At 45.3% G+C, this 12,629-nt stretch overlaps 1 long non-coding RNA gene across 1 annotated transcript in view; it reads left to right on the top strand.

Annotated features, from left to right (window-relative positions):
* Nucleotides 1-12,257, top strand: part of LOC125442385 — a 66,841-nt gene extending 54,584 nt beyond the window's left edge. Inside the window, exons 2-3 of the long non-coding RNA XR_007245990.1 lie at nucleotides 11,621-11,732; nucleotides 12,155-12,257. This is a non-coding gene — a long non-coding RNA (uncharacterized LOC125442385). The remainder of the gene's footprint in view (nucleotides 1-11,620; nucleotides 11,733-12,154) is intronic.
* The last annotated feature ends 372 nt before the right edge of the window (nucleotides 12,258-12,629 follow it).

The following is a 12,629-nucleotide window of genomic DNA, read 5'->3' on the forward strand; positions in this document are numbered from 1 at the left end:
GTATGTCAACAACCGAGGCCTGCTTGGAAAGAGCCGAGGTGCTTCCACCTCCTAGAAGGAGCTGGAGTTCAGCTTTCGTCTTCCTTGTTTTTCTTAGGGCTTAGAGAGAGCCCAGTAAATTCGCCACAGCTAAGATTACAGACATTTGCTCTTTTCCCCCCATAGCGCTCCGCTCTCCCTCCACCCCCACGACTCCATCGTTGGCTCGGCAACAGTTTTCTATCCAGTCTCTTCGCTCCGACTACTTGAGAACACTTTAACTATTCTTCCTAAAGCAAAACCAGGTCCAGGAAATGTGGTTCAGCTCAGGGGAGAGTACGGGAGGGAGTGATCTTTCTTCTCCTCAGGCTTCGGACTGGGGGAAGGGGCCTCTCCAGAGGTGGGATCCAGCAGGTTCTCACAGGTTCCCAAGAGTAGGTTACTAACTATTTGTGTGTGCCGAGAGGGGGTTACTAATGGGTGATTTTGCCACGTGACTTTTGCCTTAGTTACGCCCCTCCTCTCAGCAGTAGTGCGCAGAACTTGAAGCAGTCTAGCAGGAGGTGCACCGGCGTGCGTGGCAGCCTGTGCCTGCGTGCATTCGTTTCCCGCCCAAGGACCGGCGCAGTGGCTGCTTCCTTGCCACAGCCCTGCCCAGGAATGCCCCGCCCCCGGAATGCCCAGCCACGCCCCCGGAATGCCCCGCCCAGCCCCATAGGCGTCACGCCACAGTTTGAATCCCACCACCATGGGAACCTGTTACTAAAATTTTTTGATCCCGCCACTGGGCCTCTCCAGTGGAAATTCTGTCAACAGCGAGTGCCAGAAGGACACAAAGGCCTCGTTTTGAGGTTGCTAACTTAGGGTCGGGAAATTCCTGGAGATTTGAAGACAAGAGGCTGGGGAAGGTGGAGTTTGTGGAGTGGAGGATATAATGCCATCCAGTCTACCCTACAAAGTAGCCATTTTCTCCAGGGGGACTGATCTCTCTAGTTTGGGTTCAATTGTAATTCCAGGAGACAATTAGGCCCCTTCCGCACACCCAGAATAATGCGTTTTCAAACCACTTTCACAACTATTTGCAAGTGGATTTTGCTATTCCGCACAGCTTCGAAGAGCACTGAAAGCAGTTTGAAAGTGCATTATTCTGCATGTGCAGAAGGAGCCAGTAATGACTTACTGTCCTTCATGGTGGGAAGATGTTTATCACCCCAGTACCTCACTTTCTCAGGGATTGGTGGCTCTTTCCCTCTGGCATAGCAGGTGAGGAGGGTGTTTCCCACACTGGGACAGGCTTGTGTGTTATCTCTGCCAAGACAACACAGTGGCAAGAGGGCTTCAACATGGCAAGAAGAAGAAGAAGAAGAAGGAGAAGAAGAAGAAGAAGAAGAAGAAGAAGAAGAAGAAGAAGAAGAAGAAGAAGAAGAAGAAGAAGAAGAAGAAGAAGAAGAAGAAGAAGAAGAAGAAGAGAGAAGGAGTTTGGATTTATATCCCCCCTTTCTCTCCTGCAGGAGACTCAAAGGGGCTTACAATCTCCTTGCCCTTCCCCCCTCACAACAAACACCCTGTGAGGTAGGTGGGGCTGAGAGAGCTCTGAGAAGCTGTGACTAGCCCAAGGTCACCCAGCTGGCGTGTGTGGGAGTGTACAGGCTAATCTGAATTCCCCAGATAAGCCTCCACAGCTCAGGCAACAGAGCTGGGAATCAAACCCGGTTCCTCCAGATTAGATACACAAGCTCTTAACCTCCTACGCCACAGCAAGTTTCCCCAGTAGTATTTTTTTTAAATCAGTTGTGAATTGTGTTCTATTGAGATACCATTAAAGCAATATGCACATCAGGTTTTCTGAATCATCAGTTTTCCTTTTTAAAAAGTGTAAGTCTCTACCCTCCTTTCTTACAGAGAAATGCCTTTCTCCTTATATCTCCGCAATGTCATTGGTTAGAGATATACCTTTTTTTAAAAAGTGAGAGCTAAAAATTTGGGGAACCTGATGTACATATTGGTACAGTAGTATATCAGCAGGATGCTAGTCAACCAATTACTCTTCTCACATACAAACATACACATACAGTGATTGGGAGAAGAAATGAACATCGTAGGGAAATGGATTCTGTTTAGGTGCGACTGGGGAAATCCAGATTATCTCACTGACAAGGCAGCAATCCAGGTTTTGATGACATCTTTCCCAACACTTGGAGCAAAGCAGGTCAGAGAAAGATCAGAGAAAACTGAGTAAGCTCCAAGAAATGTGTGAATGCACTGTGGGGAATGGGATGCAAGCGGGGTAGGGGGTGGGGTGGGGGCACAGCATTGAACCTGCTGCAGATGAGCCATGTGGAAAACACCCCAGGATCTCTTCTTTTCTGACTTCCAGGAAAGCTGTTTAGGAAGGCCTGCTGGAAGAAGAAGAAGAAGAAGAAGAAGAAGAAGAAGAAGAAGAAGAAGAAGAAGAAGAAGAAGAAGAAGAAGAAGAAGAAGAAGAAGAAGAAGAAGAAGAAGAAGAAGAAGAAGAAGAAGGGAGGAGGAGGAGGAGGAGGAGAAGGAGGAGGAGGAGGAGGAGGAGGAGGAGGAGGAGGAGGAGGAGGAGGAGGCATTTGGATTTATACCCCACCTTTCTCTCCTGTAAGGAGACTCAAGGTATCTTACAAGCTCCTTCCCCTTTCTCTTCCCACAACAGACACCTTGTGAGGTAGATGGGGCTTTGGATGTATATCCCCCTTTCTCTCCTGCAGGAGACTCAAAAAGGCTTACAATCTCCTTGCCCTTCCCCCCGCACAACAAACACCCTGTGAGGCAGGTGGGGCTGAGAGAGCTCCGAGAAGCTGTGACTAGCCCAAGGTCACCCAGCTGGCGTGTGTGGGAGTGTACCGGCTAATCTGTATTCCCCAGATAAGCCTCCACAACTCAGGCGGCAGAGCTGGGAATCAAACCTGGTTCCTCCAGATTAGATACACGAGCTCTTAACCTCCTACACCACTGCTGCTCCTGTAACTTAATGCTTAGTGCAATAGTACCCTAGGATTTTTTTTTTTGGTGTGCTGCCGGTAGTGGGTTGAATTTTACTTGCTTTATTCCCCCTGATTTTTCCCCTCATTGTAACTTTTGTCCCACAAGCCTTTTGTCCGTGTGAGTCACACTAGTGTATGGGTGGTCCAAAAAAGTTCCTTCCTCTCTCTCTTTAAAAAGCCAGAAGGAAGCCACACGGTATTTTTCCCGCATTGATATGTTATACCCTATTGCATTTTTATATTGTGTGTATACGTTGCTGTGATTTACTTTGGGCCTCTTTTGGAGAGGGGCCAGATCTGAAAAAGCAAATAATCAAGCAAGGTTTGGCTCGTTTTGACATGCTGTCCTGGAAACCACCACTAAGACAGCCCGTCCAGCCCTTGCTTTGTTTCATTTTCGCTGCAGTCAGGATACTGAGTTTTGGCTGCCTTTGTTCCTGCCATCCTGCCTCTTTTCGGCGTGTTTTCTGTACATGCCACGATAGGAAGGCAATGAGGCCGGAAAACAGCCGGGATAAGACAATCAGTCGATTCCCCCTGTAGTTCTCCTGCCGGCTAGCGCTCTTCAACTCTGCTCCCAGGCCACTGCTGTGCTTATTAATAGCGATCGTTTGCATTTCCCAGGACTGCACTCAGAGATCATGAACAGCAGATGCGACCGTTCGCTGTTCGGCGGCTCTGTCTGGGGGAAACCACTTCAGTAATTATCAGCCCCTCGCTCTTTGGTTCTCGTCCCCCAAAGCTATACTGTTACCAGCATGGTTGCCTTCCTCTGGCATGCTGGTTATTCTGTTGTAATTATTTGGAGGTCGAAAAAACACAGGGAGAGCTACACCAGCGAGCTGGCATGTAGTTTGGAAGAGAGCGCTGCAAATGATACTGCGAAATTCCAAGAGAGCGGGTAGTGGTTATTGCTGATCGCTGGGCATCACGTGGGCTACTCAAGCATTCCAAAGCGGAGGGCAGAAACTTTGAGGGCAGCAGCTTCCACATTTCACCAATGCATGACACGCGTTTCTCTGTGTGTAAAGTGCTGCCAATTCTCAGCCAACTCACCACAAGGCAGTTGATTGAGCAGTGGTGGTTGACCATTGCCTTCCTCTGCAGAGTCTTCCTTCCAAATGCAAACCCTGCTTAGCTTCTGAAATCTAACTATGCCATGCCGCCTTCCCTCCACAACTCATGGAAGGGTTGAGCAAAGGTTGCCCACTTTGTTTCTCTTTGTGTATGTGAGTATTTGGTTCCAGTTCTCTCCTTTCCCTTCATTGATTTGGTAGATTTGTTTGTGTTGCATATGTATTTTATTTTATTGACTTTATGTAGAGTCTGTCTTTCTAACCAATCCTCTAGGCTGATTATGCAGTGTAAGTAAATAGCCCTCACCTCTCCAGGATCGGGTCTGTCCACACTGTAAAAACCAAGTGGAGACTCTTGCTCACATTATACTTGACTGTCTGAGATATGTGGGTATTAGGAATTTCTCTCCTGGGTGGGTCTTAGACAAATCTGAAAGAGACTCTGACGACTCTGTTGTGGAGCTTTTGTTAAATAACACAGAGGCCATGCTCTTGGAAAAAGTAGCAAAATTTCTTTTACAAGTGACGGAATTTTCTAAGTAACGTCCAATGCTAGATACAGTTTATCTGTCTGTGTTTTGAATGTACTTTTGATTTGTACTTCAGAAATGTCTGTAATGCTCTGGAGCCTATTTTAATATGCCTAATAAAGGTTGTTGTATTGATTGATTGAGCCCTCACCGCACAACGCAAATAAAATGTTTTAAGGCGTGAAAATAAAACGGTTCCTCCAAGAGTTCCGCACTGCTCCCCCCCAAATGTTTTGAAAACGTTTTATTTCTGCCTCAAACTGCTTTATTTAGATATGGTAAATTAGCAATCTTTTTTACCAGAACGATTTTGAAGCTCTCACTTTAGTTTCTCTGCTGTCTGCCATTTTCTGCCACTTCAGTGATCTCTGTTATGTCCACCATTTGCTGGAGATTCCTACGCACGTCTTTTCACATGGCGTCGTGGCTGCCCACCATTTCTATACTTGCTGTGCATTAACAAATTCATTTTTGTCTGCCAACTATGTGACTGTACAGTGTTTCCTTTTTAATTTTTTTGTGGACTGTAGATTCGATGCTGTGTAGATATGACATTCCAATCGGCAAGGCTGAGCAGATTCTGAGCTCTGTAGCTTCAAACATACGTCTATGTGTCTTTTAAGAAAAAGAAAAGAACAGTTTCCAACTGAACTGCTTTATTTTTCAGGGCTATGTGGACAAAACTCATAAAAAGGATTATTTTCAGAACCTTTCCAAAACATTTGGCAAACGTTTTAAATGCTTTGCGCGGAAATGGTTGATGTGATCAAGAGGAGGATACACCCAATAAGCACTGCAACGGGACTGGGACTGCTTAAATTTAAAACAAAATAACAATGCACAAACTGCTATTAATAAAGTTATTTATTTATTTATTGTATGACATTATTTCATCAGTCCATCAGTCCATTTAAAGTCTCTGTAATGCAGATAAGGAAGAGAGCTATGGCTGAAACAACAACCTGGAAATAAGTAGACAATGAAGACAATTAAAGGATTTCAACTGAAATAACAATCTGCTGTAATAAATCACAATATAATTTGTGAGTAGAAGTTAAGACCTAAAGACTGGAAGTGGCAGAGACTGGTGAGGACTTTGCTATTTTCTTTTTGCTGCACTCAATGTTAACTACTCTTGCGAGTATTTCTTTGGAACTTAAAGTTACTGAGTTGAAGTTACTCACATCTGTTGCTGTAACCCGAACATACCCTACATGTAACTTCTTTTTATGCCATATTTTAGCTGAATAATATGTGCTTTTCTTTGCAAAATTATACACAGCATATGGTAGTGATATAGTCCACAGTCCTGTTCCAGTTATAAAAGTGCCTTCCTGAATCATTCTGTTATAGCATAACCTGTTACTTTATAGACGTGCCCTCCTGGACAATTCTGCTTTACGCCCCTTGCAAAATGACAGCTTCTTGGCCTCCTCAGACAGAACGTGCCACAAAATTGGGGCCACAACAAGGAATGCACATATATGGGCAGTTGTTCACTGTGCAATGGGTTTTGCATCTCTATGGGGAGAAATTGTTCCAAGGCAACCTGGAAACCACACAACACCCCGGTTTTGCATATAGTTTACACGCATAATTGTTTGTGTGATCCTTTATAAGGCTGATTTGCAAATAATGGTACAAAATGCATCAGTTTTGTGCAGAATGAACCAAGAAAGGTCATGAAGACAAAATATCAAGTGTTCTGTTTGTACATGGTAGAGGGAAAACGGAGAAGGGGACTGTGTCCAAAGAGTGCTGATATAGTTGCAGATACAGGCAACTGAAATGGTCAAAGGACCACTTTCTCTAAGGTCGTTTCCCCACTTACCATGGACCAGCCTTTGCTGTGCGCTACTCTCAGCGTGCGTCATTTCTGGCACGCTCCCGGGCTTCCCCACGACCCCCCCGCACGCGGGGTCATCAAAAGGCGCCGTTTTGAGGAGCGCCAGGAATGACACGCGCTGAGGGGGCACGAGAGTGGCAGCGTCGGGGCAGCTGTGTGGTCACCGCCCCTGTAGTGGGGAGTGCCGCGGGACCCCGCGCTACTTGGCGAGAGTAGCGTGCAGCAGATGGTAAGTGGGGAAACGACCTAAGAAACAAATCTAAAACGTTTACAGCTTTTAGGAACAAATAGCAGTTCTACTTGTTCAAACATATCCTATTTCACACACACACACACACACACACACACACACACACACACACACACACAGAGCACCATATAATTTCCTGTAGATCACTTGTGTGCCCTGACCTGGATAGCCCCAGGCTAGTCTGAGCTCATCAGATCTCAGAAGCTAAGCAGGGTTGGCCTGGATTAGTATTCGGATGGGAGATCTCCAAGGAATACCAGGGTCCTGATGCAGAGGCAGGCCACGGGAAATCCCCTCTAAACATTTCCTTCCTTGCAAACAGCCAGAAGTCAGCTATGACTCGATGGCAAAAACAATACCAAAAAAACATGTGCGTCGTTTGAAATGAGCAGTGTTTCTCGAATACGGGCAATCAGTGGCATTCATCATCATGTAGCCAGCCAGCTGGAAGGCGTTGCCTAGCACATGCTCAGAATATGCTTGGTTGCTGGGCTACTTTTCTCAGTCTTCCAGTTTAGTTGGGGAGGCAGATGAAACTACAGTTCCCAGCAGTACTGGCAGGATGTCATACTGGGAATGAGTGAGAAGTGTAATTTACAGGGAAGTCAGTTGAGGAGCAGCAGTGGCGTAGGAGGTTAAGAGCTCATGTATCTAATCTGGAGGAACCGGGTTTGATTCCCAGCTCTGCCGCCTGAGCTGTGGAGGCTTATCTGGGGAATTCAGATTAGCCTGTACACTCCCACACACGCCAGCTGGGTGACCTTGGGCTAGTCACAGCTTCTGGGAGCTCTCTCAGCCCCACCTACCTCACAGGGTGTTTGTTGTGAGGGGGGAAGGGCAAGGAGATTGTAAGCCCCTTTGAGTCTCCTGCAGGAAAGAAAAGGGGGATATAAATCCAAACTCCTCCTCCTCCTCCTCCCCCTCCCCCTCCCCCTCCCCCTCCCCCTCTTCTTCTTCTTCTTCTTCTTCTTCTTCTTCTTCTTCTTCTTCTTCTTCTTCTTCTTCTTCTTCTTCTTCTTCTTCTTCTTCTTCTTCTTCTTCTTCTTCTTCTTCTTCTTGTGTTTAAAGAGTTATCTCCATAATGTTTTGCTCCCTACTTTTCCTTCAGAGATGGAAGTGTTGTGACTTAGGCCCTTTCTGCACAGCAAATGTAAAGTGTGTTGTAGGCGGGACAAATGAACCTGTCGTAGCCCCGGGCCATTTGCATGGCTGGGCGTCCTGTGGTCAGCAAGGATATTGGCTGGGGCATGCGCCTTCGCAGGGCTGCAATCCACGTTACAACTAAAGAATCACTGACAGTGTGATTCTGGAAAAACCAGGGTTGAGGGGAAAACACGAAGCAGACTTTTGTTAAGAGCAGGATCCGTGCGAAGTCCTCCCCCCGCCCCCACGGGTTTTATACTGTGCTTAGCTGACGTTTATTGGCCCGTGTGGAAGGGACCTTAGAGAAGGCTGGAAGTGCTGTGGTCAGAGTACTGGCAGCGATGGGGCAAATGTCTATGAGTTAGGAACAAGATCCACCAGACCATGGCCACACAGCCCAGAAAACCCACCAGAACCAGTTGAATCCGGCCATGAAAGCCTTCGACAATACAAGTCTATGAGTACGCTTGTGCGCGGATACGTGTTTTGAGCATCCCCTCCGACACTTTGGAATGTACACTGAAAATTTTTGAGTGTTCAGCAAAAATACTCTCAAAAAGATGAAGCACTTCGGGTTGATGAGTGTCCCTCATTAATACGAAAAGCAGCTAAGAAAGGAGTAAGTTACCTGAGGTTTATGAATTTGTGAACCACGTAGAGAGAGCGACTGGAAAGAAATCATTCTGTCTCTCTCAAATTACTTGTGAAAAATTGATTAAGTGCAAGACAGACAAAAGGAAATATTTATTCACACAGCACTAGCTGATAAAATTCGCAAGGTGCTATGGTAGCTGTTAAGTGGCTTTCAATTAAGAAGAAGAAGAAGAAGAAGAAGACGAGTTTGGATTTATATCCCCCCTTTCTCTCCTGCAGGAGACTCAAAGGGGCTTACAATCTCCTTGCCCTTCCCCCCTCACAACAAACACCCTGTGAGGTAGGTGGGGCTGAGAGAGCTCCGAGAAGCTGTGACTAGCCCAAGGTCACCCAGCTGGCGTGTGTGGGAGTGTACAGGCTAATCTGAATTCCCCTGATAAGTCTCCACAACTCAAGTGGCAGAGCTGGGAATCAAACCCGGTTCCTCCAGATTAGATACACGAGCTCTTAACCTCCTACGCCACTGCTGCTAATTAAAATTAGACAAACCATGCAGGGTGGATCCATCCGTGTTTTTAGCTGTGACTGCTACACTGAAATCTCTGGAGGTAACTAGCTGCCTTGAGTCCACTTGGGAGATTGACGGGGTAGAAATGTATGATACAAACAAACAAACAAACAAACACATAAAATAAACATGGCCCCCAGCCAAGACTGGAAAGAAATGGAAGGCGAGCATTAACTCCATCACACTCCTTGAAGCAATAGTAAGCATGAATGAACCAACCACATGTACAATTGGGCTTTAGGTTGAATAAATCTTGAGCTTGGCCTACAACTACAGTCAGGGCCAAGATGGAACTATGTACAAGACTTCTGAGCTGCTGTGGTTGTCTGTCAAGTGCTACAATCGGCGACTGGAAACAGAGCCAAGGCAAAGGTGCTAGCTGAAACCTTTCAATATACAATTTGCAATAGCCAGAATTTCCTGACTTTTTTTTTTGACCAAGGGTTATGTGTCCTCATTTGCTGGCACAGGAAGAGGATAAGGGCAGGAAACAGAAAAGACAGATGGATTTTTGGCAGCAGATCAGAACTAGGGTCAGGGTCTGGTAACAGAAATCTGCAAAGCACTGGTTGTCCAGCAGCTGTGAAGCAGTCACACTGGCAAGGACAGAGGTTTGAATAATCCTAGACGGAGGTGGCCATTCCAATTCCATGTGTTGACTCTGGGCCTCTTCCTTCAAAGTCTTGCTTGGTGGGGGGAGCAGGGACTAGAGCTACAGTATTGCCTCCTCACAGTTGTCCTCAACATTCTCGTCCATTAGGAAGGGAGCCCAGTGGGTTACTTGTTTGATGCCTGGTCCTACCTGGTTGAGGGACATCTGATCTGTAGTTCTGGAGCCCCTGTCTTATGAGGACAGGTTAAAAAGTGTGGGGCTTAATTTAGAACAAAGAATATTAAGAGGGGGGGGCATGACAGAAATCTACAAAATTATGCATCAACTGGAGAAAGGGAAGATAACTTTTTTCATATCACACAATAACTTGTAGAGACAGCACGGAGTTGATGGGCAATAGATTCAGCACAGACCAAAGGAAGTCCTCCTTCACACAGTGAGAAGCTCTCAGTGCAATGCAATCCTAAGAACACTTTCTGGGAGTAAACCCGATTGAATAGACCTGATTAGCATTCTGAATAGATCCGCTTAGCATTAATCTCCAAATTATGGAATTCATTGCCAGAGGCCACCATGATGACCACTAGTTTACACAGCTTCAAAAGTGGATTAGACAGATTCATAGAGCTGAGAAAAAAGAAGAGGAGGAGGAGGAGTTTGGATTTATATCCTGCTTTTCTCTCCTGTAAGGAGACTCAAGGTGGCTTAAAAACTTGTTTCCCTTCCTCTCCCCACAACAGACACCTCGTGAGGTATGTGGGGCTGAGAGAGTTCTGAATGAACTGTGACCAGCCCAAGGTCACCCAGCAGACATAATGTTTAGGAGCTGGGAGACAAATCTGGTTTACCAGATAAGAGTTTGCCGCTCATGTGGAGGAGTGGGGAATCAAAGCAAGTTCTCCAGATTAGAGTCCACCACTCTTAACTACTATACCACACTGGCTCTCATCAATAACTATTAACCATGGTAACTAAAAGGAATTTCTACATACAGAGGCCTTTCAATTAATCTAAGGACAATCAAATATTCTGAAGTTCATTTCTTTTCTATTTGTTTATGATTTTGTCAACTGTTTCAATATTCTACTTCAGTGATTCCCAAAGTGGGCGCCACCATCCCCTGGTGGGTGCTGCAGCGATCCAGGGGGGCGGTGATGGCCACAGGTAGAAATACATATATCTTTCTGTTTAATTGCTATTAAAATTTTTAAAAAAATTAATTTCCAGGGGGCGCTAAGTAATATTTTTTCTGGAAAGGGGGTGGTAGGCCAAATAAGTTTGGGAACCACTGTACTTTGTAAAGTTGGGAATTGTTGATGCATTGCGTATGCATATCAAATTATATTTATATGACATCTATAAGTTATTCAAACTTGTAATGAATATCATATATATATATATATATCATATATATATATATAGAGAGTATACATTTATTATTTTATTTATTTATTTATTTATTAGATTTTTATACCGCCCTATCCCCGAGGGGCTCCGGGCGGTGTACAACAATAAACATAATAAAATGGCAAAATCTTTAAAAGCTGCGATAAAACAGTAAAAGCTAAATCTTATAAATACAATACAATAAAACACAATAAAAATACAATAATAAATATAATACAATAAAAATACAATAATAAATATAAATGGCATCCAGCTGCTCCGTATTTGAAATCCTCTCCCCAAGAGGGAGGAATGGCAGGTCCCAGATGTAGAGGGCCATGAGGCAGAGGGCCATGAAAGGGGGAGGCACCATCAGCGGCCGGTTCCTCCAAAGGCCCGGCGGAACAGCTCCGTCTTACAGGCCCTGCGGAACTCACCAAGGTCCCGCAGGGCCCAGACAGTTGGAGGAAGAGCGTTCCACCAGGCCGGGGCCAGAGCCGTGAAGGCCCTGGCCCGTGTGGAGGCCAGCCGCATCACATACATTCCTCGTTACATGCAGATTATACATACAATGTGATTTAGTAACGTTGAGAATTAATGTTGAAAAGTGTTTCCATTTTACAGGAGAAATTCAGTGTGAGGCAACCAAACGTAGTGCAAAAATAACGAATCGCGGGTTCAGTTCGCTGAAGATAGAAGTGGAGTCAAAACGGAGATCCCGGGATTGAATCAGCAGGTAGGAGGATGTCAAAACTGTCTCTAAGCATACCTTGGATAAAACCATCCCCGATCGTCGTCCAGACCCTCCAGGGGAATCTTATCGGCTTTATGATCTTCTAAAGATCTCGGCAAAGGGTTGGGTAATCGTTCTGCACGTACACGGTACAACATTAACATAACTGGTAATTAATTTGTTTTAATTGTTTTTATATAATCCCCGCGAGCGAGCTCATGTTTTGTTTTGCATCTGTTATGTTTCTGATTCAAATTTTAATGCCGTAATGGGAAGGGTGCCAACTGCGTTTGCACTCAGAGCTATGAGTGATCTCTTGGCTCCGTTCCAGCGCTTTATTGTTGAACTAACTATACAGCACTGTAATTTAACTAGCAAAATGTGGCAAATCACTATTATTAATAACAATAAATCTATTTCTGCAGGTTGACAGCATTAAAATAACAAATTACCCAGCAAAGAAAGCTGGTAATTTTGGGTGCTTTCGACTGCGATCGTCGCTGAAGTATAATATCCATTATTAAGAGCCTTTCGGAGACCCACGTAGGAGCCGTCTGTACATGACAACGCATCACAGATAGAACGGCAGGGAAGGATGCAGAGGGCTCGGCCTGGGCCATTGCTGTCACTCATCCCCTTTGGTTGAAATATTAAAAGCAGCAGGAGAGGAGAGACAGTGATGTTTAAAAGATGGTTCTTTCTTCCCCAAGCAGTTAACTCTCTGTTGTTCAACTGTGCTTTGAACATGATGATTAAAATTAGTGTTTACTTGCATTTCTAATTTTGTTCCCATTGGCTTCTGAGAAGCTACTGCTTACAAGAAGAAGAAGAAGAAGAAGAGGAGGAGGAGGAGGAGGAGGAGGAGGAGGAGGAGTTTGAATTTATATCCCGCCTTTCTGC

This window comes from Sphaerodactylus townsendi, linkage group LG13 (genome assembly GCF_021028975.2).
Source record: "Sphaerodactylus townsendi isolate TG3544 linkage group LG13, MPM_Stown_v2.3, whole genome shotgun sequence".
Classification (NCBI taxonomy): Eukaryota; Metazoa; Chordata; class Lepidosauria; order Squamata; family Sphaerodactylidae; genus Sphaerodactylus; species Sphaerodactylus townsendi.